This window comes from Amaranthus tricolor, chromosome 5 (assembly GCF_026212465.1).
Source record: "Amaranthus tricolor cultivar Red isolate AtriRed21 chromosome 5, ASM2621246v1, whole genome shotgun sequence".
Lineage (NCBI taxonomy): Eukaryota > Viridiplantae > Streptophyta > Magnoliopsida > Caryophyllales > Amaranthaceae > Amaranthus > Amaranthus tricolor.
The window spans coordinates 892,301-915,367 of record NC_080051.1 but is presented as its reverse complement, the minus strand read 5'-3'; positions in this window follow the sequence as shown (position 1 = coordinate 915,367).

The following is a 23,067-nucleotide window of genomic DNA, read 5'->3' as shown; positions in this document are numbered from 1 at the left end:
GATCATTGATCCTTGTTCATTCTTCATCGTTCATTCGTCATTGACCATTACTCCTTGTTCATTCTTCATCGTTCATTCTTCATTGAGAATTGATCCTTGTTCATTCTTCATCGTTAATTCTTCATTGATCATTGATCCTTGTTCATTCTTCATCGTTCATTCTTCATTGATCATTGATCCTTGTTCATTCTTCATCGTTCATTCTTCTTTGATCATTGATCCTTGTTCATTCTTTATTGATCATTGATCCTTGTTCATTCTTCATCGTTCATTCGTCATTGATCATTGATCCTTGTTCATTCTTCATCGTTCATTCGTCATTGATCATTGATCCTTGTTCATTCTTCATCGTTCATTCGTCATTGACCATTAATCCTTGTTCATTCTTCATCGTTCATTCTTCATTGATCATTGATCCTTGTTCATTCTTCATCGTTCATTCGTCACTGACCATTAATCCTTGTTCATTCTTCATCGTTCATTCTTCATTGATCATTGATCCTTGTTCATTTTTCATCGTTCATTCTTCATTGATCATTGTTCCTTGTTCATTCTTCATCGTTCATTCTTCATTGAGAATTGATCCTTGTTCATTCTTCATCGTTCATTCTTCATTGATCATTGATCCTTGTTCATTCTTCATCGTTCATTCTTCATTGATCATTGATCCTTGTTCATTCTTCATCGTTCATTCGTCATTGATCATTGATCCTTGTTCATTCTTCATCGTTCATTCGTCACTGACCATTACTCCTTGTTCATTCTTCATCGTTCATTCTTCATTGATCATTGATCCTTGTTCATTCTTCATCGTTCATTCGTCATTGATCATTGATCCTTGTTCATTCTTCATCGTTCATTCGTCATTGACCATTAATCCTTGTTCATTCTTCGTCGTTCATTCTTCATTGATCATTGATCCTTGTTCATTCTTCATCGTTCATTCCTCATTGATCATTGATCCTTGTTCATTCTTCATCGTTCATTCGTCATTGACCATTAATCCTTGTTCATTCTTCATCGTTCATTCTTCAATGATCATTGTTCCTTGTTCATTCTTCATCGTTCATTCTTCATTGAGAATTGATCCTTGTTCATTCTTCATCGTTCATTCTTCATTGAGAATTGATCCTTGTTCATTCTTCATCGTTCATTCTTCATTGATCATTGATCCTTGTTCATTCTTCATCGTTCATTCTTCATTGATCATTGATCCTTGTTCATTCTTCATCGTTCATTCTTCTTTGATCATTGATTCTTGTTCATTCTTCATTGATCATTGATCCTTGTTCATTCTTCATCGTTCATTCGTCATTGATCTTTGATCCTTGTTCATTCTTCATCGTTCATTCGTCATTGATCATTGATCCTTGTTCATTCTTCATCGTTCATTCGTCATTGATCATTGATCCTTGTTCATTCTTCATCGTTCATTCGTCATTGATCATTGATCCTTGTTCATTCTTCATCGTTCATTTGTCATTGACCATTAATCCTTGTTCATTCTTCATCGTTCATTCTTCATTGATCCTTGTTCATTCTTCATCGTTCATTCGTCATTGACCATTAATCCTTGTTCATTCTGCATCGTTCATTCTTCATTGATCATTGATCCTTGTTCATTCTTCATCGTTCATTCTTCTTTGATCATTGATCCTTGCTCATTCTTCATTGATCATTGATCCTTGTTCATTCTTCATCGTTCATTCGTCATTGATCATTGATCCTTGTTCATTCTTCATCGTTCATTCGTCATTGACCATTCCTCCTTGTTCATTCTTCATCGTTCATTCTTCATTGATCATTGATCCTTGTTCATTCTTCATCGTTCATTCTTCTTTGATCATTGATCCTTGTTCATTCTTCATTAATCATTGATCCTTGTTCATTCTTCATTAATCATTGATCCATGTTCATTCTTCATCGTTCATTAGTCATTGATCATTGATCCTTGTTCATTCTTCATCGTTCATTCGTCATTGACCATTACTCCTTGTTCATTCTTCATCGTTCATTCTTCATTGATCATTGATCCTTGTTCATTCTTCATCGTTCATTCGTCATTGATCATTGATCCTTGTTCATTCTTCATCGTTCATTCGTCATTGACCATTAATCCTTGTTCATTCTTCATCGTTCATTCTTCATTGATCATTGATCCTTGTTCATTCTTCATCGTTCATTCGTCATTGATTATTGATCCTTGTTCATTCTTCATCGTTCATTCGTCATTGATCATTGATCCTTGTTCATTCTTCATCGTTCATTCGTCATTGACCATTAATCCTTGTTCATTCTTCATCGTTCATTCTTCATTGATCATTGATCCTTGTTCATTCTTCATCGTTCATTCGTCACTGACCATTAATCCTTGTTCATTCTTCATCGTTCATTCTTCATTGATCATTGATCCTTGTTCATTTTTCATCGTTCATTCTTCATTGATTATTGATCCTTGTTCATTCTTCATCGTTCATTCATCATTGACCATTAATCCTTGTTCATTCTTCATCGTTCATTCTTCATTGATCATTGTTCCTTGTTCATTCTTCATCGTTCATTCTTCATTGAGAATTGATCCTTGTTCATTCTTCATCGTTCATTCTTCATTGATCATTGATCCTTGTTCATTCTTCATCGTTCATTCTTCATTGATCATTGATCCTTGTTCATTCTTCATCGTTCATTCGTCATTGATCATTGATCCTTGTTCATTCTTCATCGTTCATTCGTCATTGACCATTACTCCTTGTTCATTCTTCATCGTTCATTCTTCATTGATCATTGATCCTTGTTCATTCTTCATCGTTCATTCGTCATTGATCATTGATCCTTGTTCATTCTTCATCGTTCATTCGTCATTGACCATTAATCCTTGTTCATTCTTCGTCGTTCATTCTTCTTTGATCATTGATCCTTGTTCATTCTCCATCGTTCATTCTTCATTGATCATTGATCCTTGTTCATTCTTCATCGTTCATTCGTCATTGACCATTAATCCTTGTTCTTTCTTCATCGTTCATTCTTCATTGATCATTGTTCCTTGTTCATTCTTCATCGTTCATTCTTCATTGAGAATTGATCCTTGTTCATTCTTCATCGTTCATTCTTCATTGAGAATTGATCCTTGTTCATTCTTCATCGTTCATTCTTCATTGATCATTGATCCTTGTTCATTCTTCATCGTTCATTCTTATCCTTGTTCATTCTTCATCGTTCATTCTTCTTTGATCATTGATTCTTGTTCATTCTTCATTGATCATTGATCCTTGTTCATTCTTCATCGTTCATTCGTCATTGATCTTTGATCCTTGTTCATTCTTCATCGTTCATTCGTCATTGATCATTGATCCTTGTTCATTCTTCATCGTTCATTCGTCATTGATCATTGATCCTTGTTCATTCTTCATCGTTCATTCGTCATTGATCATTGATCCTTGTTCATTCTTCATCGTTCATTTGTCATTGACCATTAATCCTTGTTCATTCTTCATCGTTCATTCTTCATTGATCCTTGTTCATTCTTCATCGTTCATTCGTCATTGACCATTAATCCTTGTTCATTCTTCATCGTTCATTCTTCATTGATCATTGATCCTTGTTCATTCTTCATCGTTCATTCTTCTTTGATCATTGATCCTTGTTCATTCTTCATTGATCATTGATCCTTGTTCATTCTTCATCGTTCATTCGTCATTGATCATTGATCCTTGTTCATTCTTCATCGTTCATTCGTCATTGATCATTGATCCTTGTTTATTCTTCATCGTTCATTCGTCATTGACCATTAATCCTTGTTCATTTTTCATCGTTCATTCGTCATTGACCATTAATCCTTGTTCATTCTTCATCGTTCATTCTTCATTGATCATTGATCCTTGTTCATTCTTCATCGTTCATTCTTCTTTGATCATTGATCCTTGTTCATTCTTCATTGATCATTGATCCTTGTTCATTCTTCATCGTTCATTTGTCATTGATCATTGATCCTTGTTCATTCTTCATCGTTCATTCGTCATTGACCATTACTCCTTGTTCATTCTTCATCGTTCATTCTTCATTGAGAATTGATTCTTGTTCATTCTTCATCGTTCATTCTTCATTGATCATTGATCCTTGTTCATTCTTCATCGTTCATTCTTCATTGATCATTGATCCTTGTTCATTCTTCATCGTTCATTCTTCTTTGATCATTGATCCTTGTTCATTCTTTATTGATCATTGATCCTTGTTCATTCTTCATCGTTCATTCGTCATTGATCATTGATCCTTGTTCATTCTTCATCGTTCATTCGTCATTGATCATTGATCCTTGTTCATTCTTCATCGTTCATTCGTCATTGACCATTAATCCTTGTTCATTCTTCATCGTTCATTCTTCATTGATCATTGATCCTTGTTCATTCTTCATCGTTCATTCGTCACTGACCATTAATCCTTGTTCATTCTTCATCGTTCATTCTTCATTGATCATTGATCCTTGTTCATTTTTCATCGTTCATTCTTCATTGATCATTGTTCCTTGTTCATTCTTCATCGTTCATTCTTCATTGAGAATTGATCCTTGTTCATTCTTCATCGTTCATTCTTCATTGATCATTGATCCTTGTTCATTCTTCATCGTTCATTCTTCATTGATCATTGATCCTTGTTCATTCTTCATCGTTCATTCGTCATTGATCATTGATCCTTGTTCATTCTTCATCGTTCATTCGTCACTGACCATTACTCCTTGTTCATTCTTCATCGTTCATTCTTCATTGATCATTGATCCTTGTTCATTCTTCATCGTTCATTCGTCATTGATCATTGATCCTTGATCATTCTTCATCGTTCATTCGTCATTGACCATTAATCCTTGTTCATTCTTCGTCGTTCATTCTTCATTGATCATTGATCCTTGTTCATTCTTCATCGTTCATTCCTCATTGATCATTGATCCTTGTTCATTCTTCATCGTTCATTCGTCATTGACCATTAATCCTTGTTCATTCTTCATCGTTCATTCTTCAATGATCATTGTTCCTTGTTCATTCTTCATCGTTCATTCTTCATTGAGAATTGATCCTTGTTCATTCTTCATCGTTCATTCTTCATTGAGAATTGATCCTTGTTCATTCTTCATCGTTCATTCTTCATTGATCATTGATCCTTGTTCATTCTTCATCGTTCATTCTTCATTGATCATTGATCCTTGTTCATTCTTCATCGTTCATTCTTCTTTGATCATTGATTCTTGTTCATTCTTCATTGATCATTGATCCTTGTTCATTCTTCATCGTTCATTCGTCATTGATCTTTGATCCTTGTTCATTCTTCATCGTTCATTCGTCATTGATCATTGATCCTTGTTCATTCTTCATCGTTCATTCGTCATTGATCATTGATCCTTGTTCATTCTTCATCGTTCATTCGTCATTGATCATTGATCCTTGTTCATTCTTCATCGTTCTTTTGTCATTGACCATTAATCCTTGTTCATTCTTCATCGTTCATTCTTCATTGATCCTTGTTCATTCTTCATCGTTCATTCGTCATTGACCATTAATCCTTGTTCATTCTGCATCGTTCATTCTTCATTGATCATTGATCCTTGTTCATTCTTCATCGTTCATTCTTCTTTGATCATTGATCCTTGCTCATTCTTCATTGATCATTGATCCTTGTTCATTCTTCATCGTTCATTCGTCATTGATCATTGATCCTTGTTCATTCTTCATCGTTCATTCGTCATTGACCATTCCTCCTTGTTCATTCTTCATCGTTCATTCTTCATTGATCATTGATCCTTGTTCATTCTTCATCGTTCATTCTTCTTTGATCATTGATCCTTGTTCATTCTTCATTAATCATTGATCCTTGTTCATTCTTCATTAATCATTGATCCTTGTTCATTCTTCATCGTTCATTAGTCATTGATCATTGATCCTTGTTCATTCTTCATCGTTCATTCGTCATTGACCATTACTCCTTGTTCATTCTTCATCGTTCATTCTTCATTGATCATTGATCCTTGTTCATTCTTCATCGTTCATTCGTCATTGATCATTGATCCTTGTTCATTCTTCATCGTTCATTCGTCATTGACCATTAATCCTTGTTCATTCTTCGTCGTTCATTCTTCATTGATCATTGATCCTTTTTCATTCTTCATTGATCATTGATCCTTGTTCATTCTTCATCGTTCATTCGTCATTGATCATTGATCCTTGTTCATTCTTCATCGTTCATTCGTCATTGATCATTGATCCTTGTTTATTCTTCATCGTTCATTCGTCATTGACCATTAATCCTTGTTCATTCTTCATCGTTCATTCGTCATTGACCATTAATCCTTGTTCATTCTTCATCGTTCATTCTTCATTGATCATTGATCCTTGTTCATTATTCATCGTTCATTCTTCTTTGATCATTGATCCTTGTTCATTCTTCATTGATCATTGATCCTTGTTCATTCTTCATCGTTCATTTGTCATTGATCATTGATCCTTGTTCATTCTTCATCGTTCATTCGTCATTGACCATTACTCCTTGTTCATTCTTCATCGTTCATTCTTAATTGAGAATTGATCCTTGTTCATTCTTCATCGTTCATTCTTCATTGATCATTGATCCTTGTTCATTCTTCATCGTTCATTCTTCATTGATCATTGATCCTTGTTTATTCTTCATCGTTCATTCTTCTTTGATCATTGATCCTTGTTCATTCTTCATTGATCATTGATCCTTGTTCATTCTTCATCGTTCATTCGTCATTGATCATTGATCCTTGTTCATTCTTCATCGTTCATTCGTCATTGATCATTGATCCTTGTTCATTCTTCATCGTTCATTCGTCATTGACCATTAATCCTTGTTCATTCTTCATCGTTCATTCTTCATTGATCATTGATCCTTGTTCATTCTTCATCGTTCATTCGTCATTGATTATTGATCCTTGTTCATTCTTCATCGTTCATTCGTCATTGATCATTGATCCTTGTTCATTCTTCATCGTTCATTCGTCATTGACCATTAATCCTTGTTCATTCTTCATCGTTCATTCTTCATTGATCATTGATCCTTGTTCATTCTTCATCGTTCATTCGTCACTGACCATTAATCCTTGTTCATTCTTCATCGTTCATTCTTCATTGATCATTGATCCTTGTTCATTTTTCATCGTTCATTCTTCATTGATTATTGATCCTTGTTCATTCTTCATCGTTCATTCGTCATTGACCATTAATCCTTGTTCATTCTTCATCGTTCATTCTTCATTGATCATTGTTCCTTGTTCATTCTTCATCGTTCATTCTTCATTGAGAATTGATCCTTGTTCATTCTTCATCGTTCATTCTTCATTGATCATTGATCCTTGTTCATTCTTCATCGTTCATTCTTCATTGATCATTGATCCTTGTTCATTCTTCATCGTTCATTCGTCATTGATCATTGATCCTTGTTCATTCTTCATCGTTCATTCGTCATTGACCATTACTCCTTGTTCATTCTTCATCGTTCATTCTTCATTGATCATTGATCCTTGTTCATTCTTCATCGTTCATTCGTCATTGATCATTGATCCTTGTTCATTCTTCATCGTTCATTCGTCATTGACCATTAATCCTTGTTCATTCTTCGTCGTTCATTCTTCTTTGATCATTGATCCTAGTTCATTCTCCATCGTTCATTCTTCATTGATCATTGATCCTTGTTCATTCTTCATCGTTCATTCGTCATTGACCATTAATCCTTGTTCTTTCTTCATCGTTCATTCTTCATTGATCATTGTTCCTTGTTCATTCTTCATCGTTCATTCTTCATTGAGAATTGATCCTTGTTCATTCTTCATCGTTCATTCTTCATTGAGAATTGATCCTTGTTCATTCTTCATCGTTCATTCTTCATTGATCATTGATCCTTGTTCATTCTTCATCGTTCATTCTTATCCTTGTTCATTCTTCATCGTTCATTCTTCTTTGATCATTGATTCTTGTTCATTCTTCATTGATCATTGATCCTTGTTCATTCTTCATCGTTCATTCGTCATTGATCTTTGATCCTTGTTCATTCTTCATCGTTCATTCGTCATTGATCATTGATCCTTGTTCATTCTTCATCGTTCATTCGTCATTGATCATTGATCCTTGTTCATTCTTCATCGTTCATTCGTCATTGATCATTGATCCTTGTTCATTCTTCATCGTTCATTTGTCATTGACCATTAATCCTTGTTCATTCTTCATCGTTCATTCTTCATTGATCCTTGTTCATTCTTCATCGTTCATTCGTCATTGACCATTAATCCTTGTTCATTCTTCATCGTTCATTCTTCATTGATCATTGATCCTTGTTCATTCTTCATCGTTCATTCTTCTTTGATCATTGATCCTTGTTCATTCTTCATTGATCATTGATCTTTGTTCATTCTTCATCGTTCATTCGTCATTGATCATTGATCCTTGTTCATTCTTCATCGTTCATTCGTCATTGATCATTGATCCTTGTTTATTCTTCATCGTTCATTCGTCATTGACCATTAATCCTTGTTCATTTTTCATCGTTCATTCGTCATTGACCATTAATCCTTGTTCATTCTTCATCGTTCATTCTTCATTGATCATTGATCCTTGTTCATTCTTCATCGTTCATTCTTCTTTGATCATTGATCCTTGTTCATTCTTCATTGATCATTGATCCTTGTTCATTCTTCATCGTTCATTTGTCATTGATCATTGATCCTTGTTCATTCTTCATCGTTCATTCGTCATTGACCATTACTCCTTGTTCATTCTTCATCGTTCATTCTTCATTGAGAATTGATTCTTGTTCATTCTTCATCGTTCATTCTTCATTGATCATTGATCCTTGTTCATTCTTCATCGTTCATTCTTCATTGATCATTGATCCTTGTTCATTCTTCATCGTTCATTCTTCTTTGATCATTGATCCTTGTTCATTCTTTATTGATCATTGATCCTTGTTCATTCTTCATCGTTCATTCGTCATTGATCATTGATCCTTGTTCATTCTTCATCGTTCATTCGTCATTGATCATTGATCCTTGTTCATTCTTCATCGTTCATTCGTCATTGACCATTAATCCTTGTTCATTCTTCATCGTTCATTCTTCATTGATCATTGATCCTTGTTCATTCTTCATCGTTCATTCGTCACTGACCATTAATCCTTGTTCATTCTTCATCGTTCATTCTTCATTGATCATTGATCCTTGTTCATTTTTCATCGTTCATTCTTCATTGATCATTGTTCCTTGTTCATTCTTCATCGTTCATTCTTCATTGAGAATTGATCCTTGTTCATTCTTCATCGTTCATTCTTCATTGATCATTGATCCTTGTTCATTCTTCATCGTTCATTCTTCATTGATCATTGATCCTTGTTCATTCTTCATCGTTCATTCTTCTTTGATCATTGATTCTTGTTCATTCTTCATTGATCATTGATCCTTGTTCATTCTTCATCGTTCATTCGTCATTGATCTTTGATCCTTGTTCATTCTTCATCGTTCATTCGTCATTGATCATTGATCCTTGTTCATTCTTCATCGTTCATTCGTCATTGATCATTGATCCTTGTTCATTCTTCATCGTTCATTCGTCATTGATCATTGATCCTTGTTCATTCTTCATCGTTCATTTGTCATTGACCATTAATCCTTGTTCATTCTTCATCGTTCATTCTTCATTGATCCTTGTTCATTCTTCATCGTTCATTCGTCATTGACCATTAATCCTTGTTCATTCTTCATCGTTCATTCTTCATTGATCATTGATCCTTGTTCATTCTTCATCGTTCATTCTTCTTTGATCATTGATCCTTGTTCATTCTTCATTGATCATTGATCCTTGTTCATTCTTCATCGTTCATTCGTCATTGATCATTGATCCTTGTTCATTCTTCATCGTTCATTCGTCATTGATCATTGATCCTTGTTTATTCTTCATCGTTCATTCGTCATTGACCATTAATCCTTGTTCATTTTTCATCGTTCATTCGTCATTGACCATTAATCCTTGTTCATTCTTCATCGTTCATTCTTCATTGATCATTGATCCTTGTTCATTCTTCATCGTTCATTCTTCTTTGATCATTGATCCTTGTTCATTCTTCATTGATCATTGATCCTTGTTCATTCTTCATCGTTCATTTGTCATTGATCATTGATCCTTGTTCATTCTTCATCGTTCATTCGTCATTGACCATTACTCCTTGTTCATTCTTCATCGTTCATTCTTCATTGAGAATTGATTCTTGTTCATTCTTCATCGTTCATTCTTCATTGATCATTGATCCTTGTTCATTCTTCATCGTTCATTCTTCATTGATCATTGATCCTTGTTCATTCTTCATCGTTCATTCTTCTTTGATCATTGATCCTTGTTCATTCTTTATTGATCATTGATCCTTGTTCATTCTTCATCGTTCATTCGTCATTGATCATTGATCCTTGTTCATTCTTCATCGTTCATTCGTCATTGATCATTGATCCTTGTTCATTCTTCATCGTTCATTCGTCATTGACCATTAATCCTTGTTCATTCTTCATCGTTCATTCTTCATTGATCATTGATCCTTGTTCATTCTTCATCGTTCATTCGTCACTGACCATTAATCCTTGTTCATTCTTCATCGTTCATTCTTCATTGATCATTGATCCTTGTTCATTTTTCATCGTTCATTCTTCATTGATCATTGTTCCTTGTTCATTCTTCATCGTTCATTCTTCATTGAGAATTGATCCTTGTTCATTCTTCATCGTTCATTCTTCATTGATCATTGATCCTTGTTCATTCTTCATCGTTCATTCTTCATTGATCATTGATCCTTGTTCATTCTTCATCGTTCATTCGTCATTGACCATTAATCCTTGTTCATTCTTCATCGTTCATTCTTCATTGATCATTGATCCTTGTTCATTCTTCATCGTTCATTCTTCTTTGATCATTGATCCTTGTTCATTCTTCATTGATCATTGATCCTTGTTCATTCTTCATCGTTCATTTGTCATTGATCATTGATCCTTGTTCATTCTTCATCGTTCATTCGTCATTGACCATTACTCCTTGTTCATTCTTCATCGTTCATTCTTCATTGAGAATTGATTCTTGTTCATTCTTCATCGTTCATTCTTCATTGATCATTGATCCTTGTTCATTCTTCATCGTTCATTCTTCATTGATCATTGATCCTTGTTCATTCTTCATCGTTCATTCTTCTTTGATCATTGATCCTTGTTCATTCTTTATTGATCATTGATCCTTGTTCATTCTTCATCGTTCATTCGTCATTGATCATTGATCCTTGTTCATTCTTCATCGTTCATTCGTCATTGATCATTGATCCTTGTTCATTCTTCATCGTTCATTCGTCATTGACCATTAATCCTTGTTCATTCTTCATCGTTCATTCTTCATTGATCATTGATCCTTGTTCATTCTTCATCGTTCATTCGTCACTGACCATTAATCCTTGTTCATTCTTCATCGTTCATTCTTCATTGATCATTGATCCTTGTTCATTTTTCATCGTTCATTCTTCATTGATCATTGTTCCTTGTTCATTCTTCATCGTTCATTCTTCATTGAGAATTGATCCTTGTTCATTCTTCATCGTTCATTCTTCATTGATCATTGATCCTTGTTCATTCTTCATCGTTCATTCTTCATTGATCATTGATCCTTGTTCATTCTTCATCGTTCATTCGTCATTGATCATTGATCCTTGTTCATTCTTCATCGTTCATTCGTCACTGACCATTACTCCTTGTTCATTCTTCATCGTTCATTCTTCATTGATCATTGATCCTTGTTCATTCTTCATCGTTCATTCGTCATTGATCATTGATCCTTGATCATTCTTCATCGTTCATTCGTCATTGACCATTAATCCTTGTTCATTCTTCGTCGTTCATTCTTCATTGATCATTGATCCTTGTTCATTCTTCATCGTTCATTCCTCATTGATCATTGATCCTTGTTCATTCTTCATCGTTCATTCGTCATTGACCATTAATCCTTGTTCATTCTTCATCGTTCATTCTTCAATGATCATTGTTCCTTGTTCATTCTTCATCGTTCATTCTTCATTGAGAATTGATCCTTGTTCATTCTTCATCGTTCATTCTTCATTGAGAATTGATCCTTGTTCATTCTTCATCGTTCATTCTTCATTGATCATTGATCCTTGTTCATTCTTCATCGTTCATTCTTCATTGATCATTGATCCTTGTTCATTCTTCATCGTTCATTCTTCTTTGATCATTGATTCTTGTTCATTCTTCATTGATCATTGATCCTTGTTCATTCTTCATCGTTCATTCGTCATTGATCTTTGATCCTTGTTCATTCTTCATCGTTCATTCGTCATTGATCATTGATCCTTGTTCATTCTTCATCGTTCATTCGTCATTGATCATTGATCCTTGTTCATTCTTCATCGTTCATTCGTCATTGATCATTGATCCTTGTTCATTCTTCATCGTTCTTTTGTCATTGACCATTAATCCTTGTTCATTCTTCATCGTTCATTCTTCATTGATCCTTGTTCATTCTTCATCGTTCATTCGTCATTGACCATTAATCCTTGTTCATTCTGCATCGTTCATTCTTCATTGATCATTGATCCTTGTTCATTCTTCATCGTTCATTCTTCTTTGATCATTGATCCTTGCTCATTCTTCATTGATCATTGATCCTTGTTCATTCTTCATCGTTCATTCGTCATTGATCATTGATCCTTGTTCATTCTTCATCGTTCATTCGTCATTGACCATTCCTCCTTGTTCATTCTTCATCGTTCATTCTTCATTGATCATTGATCCTTGTTCATTCTTCATCGTTCATTCTTCTTTGATCATTGATCCTTGTTCATTCTTCATTAATCATTGATCCTTGTTCATTCTTCATTAATCATTGATCCTTGTTCATTCTTCATCGTTCATTAGTCATTGATCATTGATCCTTGTTCATTCTTCATCGTTCATTCGTCATTGACCATTACTCCTTGTTCATTCTTCATCGTTCGTTCTTCATTGATCATTGATCCTTGTTCATTCTTCATCGTTCATTCGTCATTGATCATTGATCCTTGTTCATTCTTCATCGTTCATTCGTCATTGACCATTAATCCTTGTTCATTCTTCGTCGTTCATTCTTCATTGATCATTGATCCTTTTTCATTCTTCATTGATCATTGATCCTTGTTCATTCTTCATCGTTCATTCGTCATTGATCATTGATCCTTGTTCATTCTTCATCGTTCATTCGTCATTGATCATTGATCCTTGTTTATTCTTCATCGTTCATTCGTCATTGACCATTAATCCTTGTTCATTCTTCATCGTTCATTCGTCATTGACCATTAATCCTTGTTCATTCTTCATCGTTCATTCTTCATTGATCATTGATCCTTGTTCATTATTCATCGTTCATTCTTCTTTGATCATTGATCCTTGATCATTCTTCATTGATCATTGATCCTTGTTCATTCTTCATCGTTCATTTGTCATTGATCATTGATCCTTGTTCATTCTTCATCGTTCATTCGTCATTGACCATTACTCCTTGTTCATTCTTCATCGTTCATTCTTAATTGAGAATTGATCCTTGTTCATTCTTCATCGTTCATTCTTCATTGATCATTGATCCTTGTTCATTCTTCATCGTTCATTCTTCATTGATCATTGATCCTTGTTTATTCTTCATCGTTCATTCTTCTTTGATCATTGATCCTTGTTCATTCTTCATTGATCATTGATCCTTGTTCATTCTTCATCGTTCATTCGTCATTGATCATTGATCCTTGTTCATTCTTCATCGTTCATTCGTCATTGATCATTGATCCTTGTTCATTCTTCATCGTTCATTCGTCATTGACCATTAATCCTTGTTCATTCTTCATCGTTCATTCTTCATTGATCATTGATCCTTGTTCATTCTTCATCGTTCATTCGTCATTGATTATTGATCCTTGTTCATTCTTCATCGTTCATTCGTCATTGATCATTGATCCTTGTTCATTCTTCATCGTTCATTCGTCATTGACCATTAATCCTTGTTCATTCTTCATCGTTCATTCTTCATTGATCATTGATCCTTGTTCATTCTTCATCGTTCATTCGTCACTGACCATTAATCCTTGTTCATTCTTCATCGTTCATTCTTCATTGATCATTGATCCTTGTTCATTTTTCATCGTTCATTCTTCATTGATTATTGATCCTTGTTCATTCTTCATCGTTCATTCGTCATTGACCATTAATCCTTGTTCATTCTTCATCGTTCATTCTTCATTGATCATTGTTCCTTGTTCATTCTTCATCGTTCATTCTTCATTGAGAATTGATCCTTGTTCATTCTTCATCGTTCATTCTTCATTGATCATTGATCCTTGTTCATTCTTCATCGTTCATTCTTCATTGATCATTGATCCTTGTTCATTCTTCATCGTTCATTCGTCATTGATCATTGATCCTTGTTCATTCTTCATCGTTCATTCGTCATTGACCATTACTCCTTGTTCATTCTTCATCGTTCATTCTTCATTGATCATTGATCCTTGTTCATTCTTCATCGTTCATTCGTCATTGATCATTGATCCTTGTTCATTCTTCATCGTTCATTCGTCATTGACCATTAATCCTTGTTCATTCTTCGTCGTTCATTCTTCATTGATCATTGATCCTTGTTCATTCTTCATCGTTCATTCTTCATTGATCATTGATCCTTGTTCATTCTTCATCGTTCATTCGTCATTGACCATTAATCCTTGTTCATTCTTCATCGTTCATTCTTCATTGATCATTGTTCCTTGTTCATTCTTCATCGTTCATTCTTCATTGAGAATTGATCCTTGTTCATTCTTCATCGTTCATTCTTCATTGAGAATTGATCCTTGTTCATTCTTCATCGTTCATTCTTCATTGATCATTGATCCTTGTTCATTCTTCATCGTTCATTCTTATCCTTGTTTATTCTTCATCGTTCATTCTTCTTTGATCATTGATTCTTGTTCATTCTTCATTGATCATTGATCCTTGTTCATTCTTCATCGTTCATTCGTCATTGATCTTTGATCCTTGTTCATTCTTCATCGTTCATTCGTCATTGATCATTGATCCTTGTTCATTCTTCATCGTTCATTCGTCATTGACCATTAATCCTTGTTCATTCTTCGTCGTTCATTCTTCATTGATCATTGATCCTTGTTCATTCTTCATCGTTCATTCTTCATTGATCATTGATCCTTGTTCATTCTTCATCGTTCATTCGTCATTGAGAATTGATCCTTGTTCATTCTTCATCGTTCATTCTTCATTGATCATTGTTCCTTGTTCATTCTTCATCGTTCATTCTTCATTGAGAATTGATCCTTGTTCATTCTTCATCGTCCATTCTTCATTGAGAATTGATCCTTGTTCATTCTTCATCGTTCATTCTTCATTGATCATTGATCCTTGTTCATTCTTCATCGTTCATTCTTATCCTTGTTCATTCTTCATCGTTCATTCTTCTTTGATCATTGATTCTTGTTCATTCTTCATTGATCATTGATCCTTGTTCATTCTTCATCGTTCATTCGTCATTGATCTTTGATCCTTGTTCATTCTTCATCGTTCATTCGTCATTGATCATTGATCCTTGTTCATTCTTCATCGTTCATTCGTCATTGATCATTGATCCTTGTTCATTCTTCATCGTTCATTCTTCATTGATCATTGATCCTTGTTCATTTTTCATCGTTCATTCTTCATTGATTATTGATCCTTGTTCATTCTTCATCGTTCATTCGTCATTGACCATTAATCCTTGTTCATTCTTCATCGTTCATTCTTCATTGATCATTGTTCCTTGTTCATTCTTCATCGTTCATTCTTCATTAAGAATTGATCCTTGTTCATTCTTCATCGTTCATTCTTCATTGATCATTGATCCTTGTTCATTCTTCATCGTTCATTCTTCATTGATCATTGATCCTTGTTCATTCTTCATCGTTCATTCGTCATTGATCATTGATCCTTGTTCATTCTTCATCGTTCATTCGTCATTGACCATTACTCCTTGTTCATTCTTCATCGTTCATTCTTCATTGATCATTGATCCTTGTTCATTCTTCATCGTTCATTCGTCATTGATCATTGATCCTTGTTCATTCTTCATCGTTCATTCGTCATTGACCATTAATCCTTGTTCATTCTTCGTCGTTCATTCTTCATTGATCATTGATCCTTGTTCATTCTTCATCGTTCATTCTTCATTGATCATTGATCCTTGTTCATTCTTCATCGTTCATTCGTCATTGACCATTAATCCTTGTTCATTCTTCATCGTTCATTCTTCATTGATCATTGTTCCTTGTTCATTCTTCATCGTTCATTCTTCATTGAGAATTGATCCTTGTTCATTCTTCATCGTTCATTCTTCATTGAGAATTGATCCTTGTTCATTCTTCATCGTTCATTCTTCATTGATCATTGATCCTTGTTCATTCTTCATCGTTCATTCTTATCCTTGTTTATTCTTCATCGTTCATTCTTCTTTGATCATTGATTCTTGTTCATTCTTCATTGATCATTGATCCTTGTTCATTCTTCATCGTTCATTCGTCATTGATCTTTGATCCTTGTTCATTCTTCATCGTTCATTCGTCATTGATCATTGATCCTTGTTCATTCTTCATCGTTCATTCGTCATTGACCATTAATCCTTGTTCATTCTTCGTCGTTCATTCTTCATTGATCATTGATCCTTGTTCATTCTTCATCGTTCATTCTTCATTGATCATTGATCCTTGTTCATTCTTCATCGTTCATTCGTCATTGAGAATTGATCCTTGTTCATTCTTCATCGTTCATTCTTCATTGATCATTGTTCCTTGTTCATTCTTCATCGTTCATTCTTCATTGAGAATTGATCCTTGTTCATTCTTCATCGTTCATTCTTCATTGAGAATTGATCCTTGTTCATTCTTCATCGTTCATTCTTCATTGATCATTGATCCTTGTTCATTCTTCATCGTTCATTCTTATCCTTGTTCATTCTTCATCGTTCATTCTTCTTTGATCATTGATTCTTGTTCATTCTTCATTGATCATTGATCCTTGTTCATTCTTCATCGTTCATTCGTCATTGATCTTTGATCCTTGTTCATTCTTCATCGTTCATTCGTCATTGATCATTGATCCTTGTTCATTCTTCATCGTTCATTCGTCATTGATCATTGATCCTTGTTCATTCTTCATCGTTCATTCGTCATTGATCATTGATCCTTGTTCATTCTTCATCGTTCATTTGTCATTGACCATTAATCCTTGTTCATTCTTCATCGTTCATTCTTCATTGATCCTTGTTCATTCTTCATCGTTCATTCGTCATTGACCATTAATCCTTGTTCATTCTTCATCGTTCATTCTTCATTGATCCTTGTTCATTCTTCATCGTTCATTCGTCATTGACCATTAATCCTTGTTCATTCTGCATCGTTCATTCTTCATTGATCATTGATCCTTGTTCATTTTTCATCGTTCATTCTTCTTTGATCATTGATCCTTGTTCATTCTTCATTGATCATTGATCCTTGTTCATTCTTCATCGTTCATTCGTCATTGATCATTGATCCTTGTTCATTCTTCATCGTTCATTCGTCATTGACCATTCCTCCTTGTTCATTCTTCATCGTTCATTCTTCATTGATCATTGATCCTTGTTCATTCTTCATCGTTCATTCTTCTTTGATCATTGATCCATGTTCATTCTTCATTAATCATTGATCCTTGTTCATTCTTCATTAATCATTGATCTTTGTTCATTCTTCATCGTTCATTAGTCATTGATCATTGATCCTTGTTCATTCTTCATCGTTCATTCGTCATTGACCATTACTCCTTGTTCATTCTTCATCGTTCATTCTTCATTGATCATTGATCCTTGTTCATTCTTCATCGTTCATTCGTCATTGATCATTGATCCTTGTTCATTCTTCATCGTTCATTCGTCATTGACCATTAATCCTTGTTCATTCTTCGTCGTTCATTCTTCATTGATCATTGATCCTTGTTCATTCTTCATCGTTCATTCGTCATTGATCTTTGATCCTTGTTCATTCTTCATCGTTCATTCGTCATTGATCATTGATCCTTGTTCATTCTTCATCGTTCATTCGTCATTGATCATTGATCCTTGTTCATTCTTCATCGTTCATTCGTCATTGATCATTGATCCTTGTTCATTCTTCATCGTTCATTTGTCATTGACCATTAATCCTTGTTCATTCTTCATCGTTCATTCTTCATTGATCCTTGTTCATTCTTCATCGTTCATTCGTCATTGACCATTAATCCTTGTTCATTCTTCATCGTTCATTCTTCATTGATCATTGATCCTTGTTCATTCTTCATCGTTCATTCTTCTTTGATCATTGATCCTTGTTCATTCTTCATTGTTCATTCTTCATCGTTCATTCTTCATCGTTCATTCGTCATTGATCATTGATCCTTGTTCATTCTTCATCGTTCATTCGTCATTGATCATTGATCCTTGTTTATTCTTCATCGTTCATTCTTCATTGATCATTGATCCTTGTTCATTCTTCATCGTTCATTCTTCATTGATCATTGATCCTTGTTCATTCTTCATCGTTCATTCTTCTTTGATCATTGATTCTTGTTCATTCTTCATTGTTCATTGATCCTTGTTCATTCTTCATCGTTCATTCGTCATTGATCTTTGATCCTTGTTCATTCTTCATCGTTCATTCGTCATTGATCATTGATCCTTGTTCATTCTTCATCGTTCATTCGTCATTGATCATTGATCCTTGTTCATTCTTCATCGTTCATTTGTCATTGACCATTAATCCTTGTTCATTCTTCATCGTTCATTCTTCATTGATCCTTGTTCATTCTTCATCGTTCATTCGTCATTGATCATTGATCCTTGTTCATTCTTCATCGTTCATTCGTCATTGACCATTCCTCCTTGTTCATTCTTCATCGTTCATTCTTCATTGATCATTGATCCTTGTTCATTCTTCATCGTTCATTCTTCTTTGATCATTGATCCTTGTTCATTCTTCATTAATCATTGATCCTTGTTCATTCTTCATTAATCATTGATCTTTGTTCATTCTTCATCGTTCATTAGTCATTGATTATTGATCCTTGTTCATTCTTCATCGTTCATTCGTCATTGACCATTACTCCTTGTTCACTCTTCATCGTTCATTCTTCATTGATCATTGATCCTTGTTCATTCTTCATCGTTCATTCGTCATTGATCATTGATCCTTGTTCATTCTTCATCGTTCATTCGTCATTGACCATTACTCCTTGTTCATTCTTCATCGTTCATTCTTCATTGAGAATTGATCCTTGTTCATTCTTCATCGTTCATTCTTCATTGATCATTGATCCTTGTTCATTCTTCATCGTTCATTCCTCATTGATCATTGATCCTTGTTCATTCTTCATCGTTCATTCGTCATTGACCATTAATCCTTGTTCATTCTTCATCATTCATTCTTCATTGATCATTGTTCCTTGTTCATTCTTCATCGTTCATTCTTCATTGAGAATTGATCCTTGTTCATTCTTCATCGTTCATTCTTCATTGAGAATTGATCCTTGTTCATTCTTCATCGTTCATTCTTCATTGATCATTGATCCTTGTTCATTCTTCATCGTTCATTCTTCATTGATCATTGATCCTTGTTCATTCTTCATCGTTCATTCTTCTTTGATCATTGATTCTTGTTCATTCTTCATTGATCATTGATCCTTGTTCATTCTTCATCGTTCATTCGTCATTGATCTTTGATCCTTGTTCATTCTTCATCGTTCATTCGTCATTGATCATTGATCCTTGTTCATTCTTCATCGTTCATTCGTCATTGATCATTGATCCTTGTTCATTCTTCATCGTTCATTTGTCATTGACCATTAATCCTTGTTCATTCTTCATCGTTCATTCTTCATTGATCCTTGTTCATTCTTCATCGTTCATTCGTCATTGACCATTAATCCTTGTTCATTCTGCATCGTTCATTCTTCATTGATCATTGATCCTTGTTCATTTTTCATCGTTCATTCTTCTTTGATCATTGATCCTTGTTCATTCTTCATTGATCATTGATCCTTGTTCATTCTTCATCGTTCATTCGTCATTGATCATTGATCCTTGTTCATTCTTCATCGTTCATTCGTCATTGACCATTCCTCCTTGTTCATTCTTCATCGTTCATTCTTCATTGATCATTGATCCTTGTTCATTCTTCATCGTTCATTCTTCTTTGATCATTGATCCTTATTCATTCTTCATTAATCATTGATCCTTGTTCATTCTTCATTAATCATTGATCTTTGTTCATTCTTCATCGTTCATTAGTCATTGATCATTGATCCTTGTTCATTCTTCATCGTTCATTCGTCATTGACCATTACTCCTTGTTCATTCTTCATCGTTCATTCTTCATTGATCATTGATCCTTGTTCATTCTTCATCGTTCATTCGTCATTGATCATTGATCCTTGTTCATTCTTCATCGTTCATTCGTCATTGACCATTAATCCTTGTTCATTCTTCGTCGTTCATTCTTCATTGATCATTGATCCTTGTTCATTCTTCATCGTTCATTCGTCATTGATCTTTGATCCTTGTTCATTCTTCATCGTTCATTCGTCATTGATCATTGATCCTTGTTCATTCTTCATCGTTCATTCGTCATTGATCATTGATCCTTGTTCATTCTTCATCGTTCATTCGTCATTGATCATTGATCCTTGTTCATTCTTCATCGTTCATTTGTCATTGACCATTAATCCTTGTTCATTCTTCATCGTTCATTCTTCATTGATCCTTGTTCATTCTTCATCGTTCATTCGTCATTGACCATTAATCCTTGTTCATTCTTCATCGTTCATTCTTCATTGATCATTGATCCTTGTTCATTCTTCATCGTTCATTCTTCTTTGATCATTGATCCTTGTTCATTCTTCATTGTTCATTCTTCATCGTTCATTCTTCATCGTTCATTCGTCATTGATCATTGATCCTTGTTCATTCTTCATCGTTCATTCGTCATTGATCATTGATCCTTGTTTATTCTTCATCGTTCATTCGTCATTGACCATTAATCCTTGTTCATTTTTCATCGTTCATTCGTCATTGACCATTAATCCTTGTTCATTCTTCATCGTTCATTCTTCATTGATCATTGATCCTTGTTCATTCTTCATCGTTCATTCTTCTTTGATCATTGATCCTTGTTCATTCTTCATTGATCATTGATCCTTGTTCATTTTTCATCGTTCATTTGTCATTGATCATTGATCCTTGTTCATTCTTCATCGTTCATTCGTCATTGACCATTACTCCTTGTTCATTCTTCATCGTTCATTCTTCATTGAGAATTGATCCTTGTTCATTCTTCATCGTTCATTCTTCATTGATCATTGATCCTTGTTCATTCTTCATCGTTCATTCTTCATTGATCATTGATCCTTGTTCATTCTTCATCGTTCATTCTTCTTTGATCATTGATCCTTGTTCATTCTTTATTGATCATTGATCCTTGTTCATTCTTCATCGTTCATTCGTCATTGATCATTGATCCTTGTTCATTCTTCATCGTTCATTCGTCATTGATCATTGATCCTTGTTCATTCTTCATCGTTCATTTGTCATTGACCATTAATCCTTGTTCATTCTTCATCGTTCATTCTTCATTGATCCTTGTTCATTCTTCATTGTTCATTCGTCATTGACCATTAATCCTTGTTCATTCTGCATCGTTCATTCTTCATTGATCATTGATCCTTGTTCATTTTTCATCGTTCATTCTTCTTTGATCATTGATCCTTGTTCATTCTTCATTGATCATTGATCCTTGTTCATTCTTCATCGTTCATTCGTCATTGATCATTGATCCTTGTTCATTCTTCATCGTTCATTCGTCATTGACCATTCCTCCTTGTTCATTCTTCATCGTTCATTCCTCATTGATCATTGATCCTTGTTCATTCTTCATCGTTCATTCTTCTTTGATCATTGATCCTTGTTCATTCTTCATTAATCATTGATCCTTGTTCATTCTTCATTAATCATTGATCTTTGTTCATTCTTCATCGTTCATTAGTCATTGATCATTGATCCTTGTTCATTCTTCATCGTTCATTCGTCATTGACCATTACTCCTTGTTCATTCTTCATCGTTCATTCTTCATTGATCATTGATCCTTGTTCATTCTTCATCGTTCATTCGTCATTGATCATTGATCCTTGTTCATTCTTCATCGTTCATTCGTCATTGACCATTAATCCTTGTTCATTCTTCGTCGTTCATTCTTCATTGATCATTGATCCTTGTTCATTCTTCATCGTTCATTCGTCATTGATCTTTGATCCTTGTTCATTCTTCATCGTTCATTCGTCATTGATCATTGATCCTTGTTCATTCTTCATCGTTCATTCGTCATTGATCATTGATCCTTGTTCATTCTTCATCGTTCATTCGTCATTGATCATTGATCCTTGTTCATTCTTCATCGTTCATTTGTCATTGACCATTAATCCTTGTTCATTCTTCATCGTTCATTCTTCATTGATCCTTGTTCATTCTTCATCGTTCATTCGTCATTGACCATTAATCCTTGTTCATTCTTCATCGTTCATTCTTCATTGATCATTGATCCTTGTTCATTCTTCATCGTTCATTCTTCTTTGATCATTGATCCTTGTTCATTCTTCATTGTTCATTCTTCATCGTTCATTCTTCATCGTTCATTCGTCATTGATCATTTATCCTTGTTCATTCTTCATCGTTCATTCGTCATTGATCATTGATCCTTGTTTATTCTTCATCGTTCATTCGTCATTGACCATTAATCCTTGTTCATTTTTCATCGTTCATTCGTCATTGACCATTAATCCTTGTTCATTCTTCATCGTTCATTCTTCATTGATCATTGATCCTTGTTCATTCTTCATCGTTCATTCTTCTTTGATCATTGATCCTTGTTCATTCTTCATTGATCATTGATCCTTGTTCATTTTTCATCGTTCATTTGTC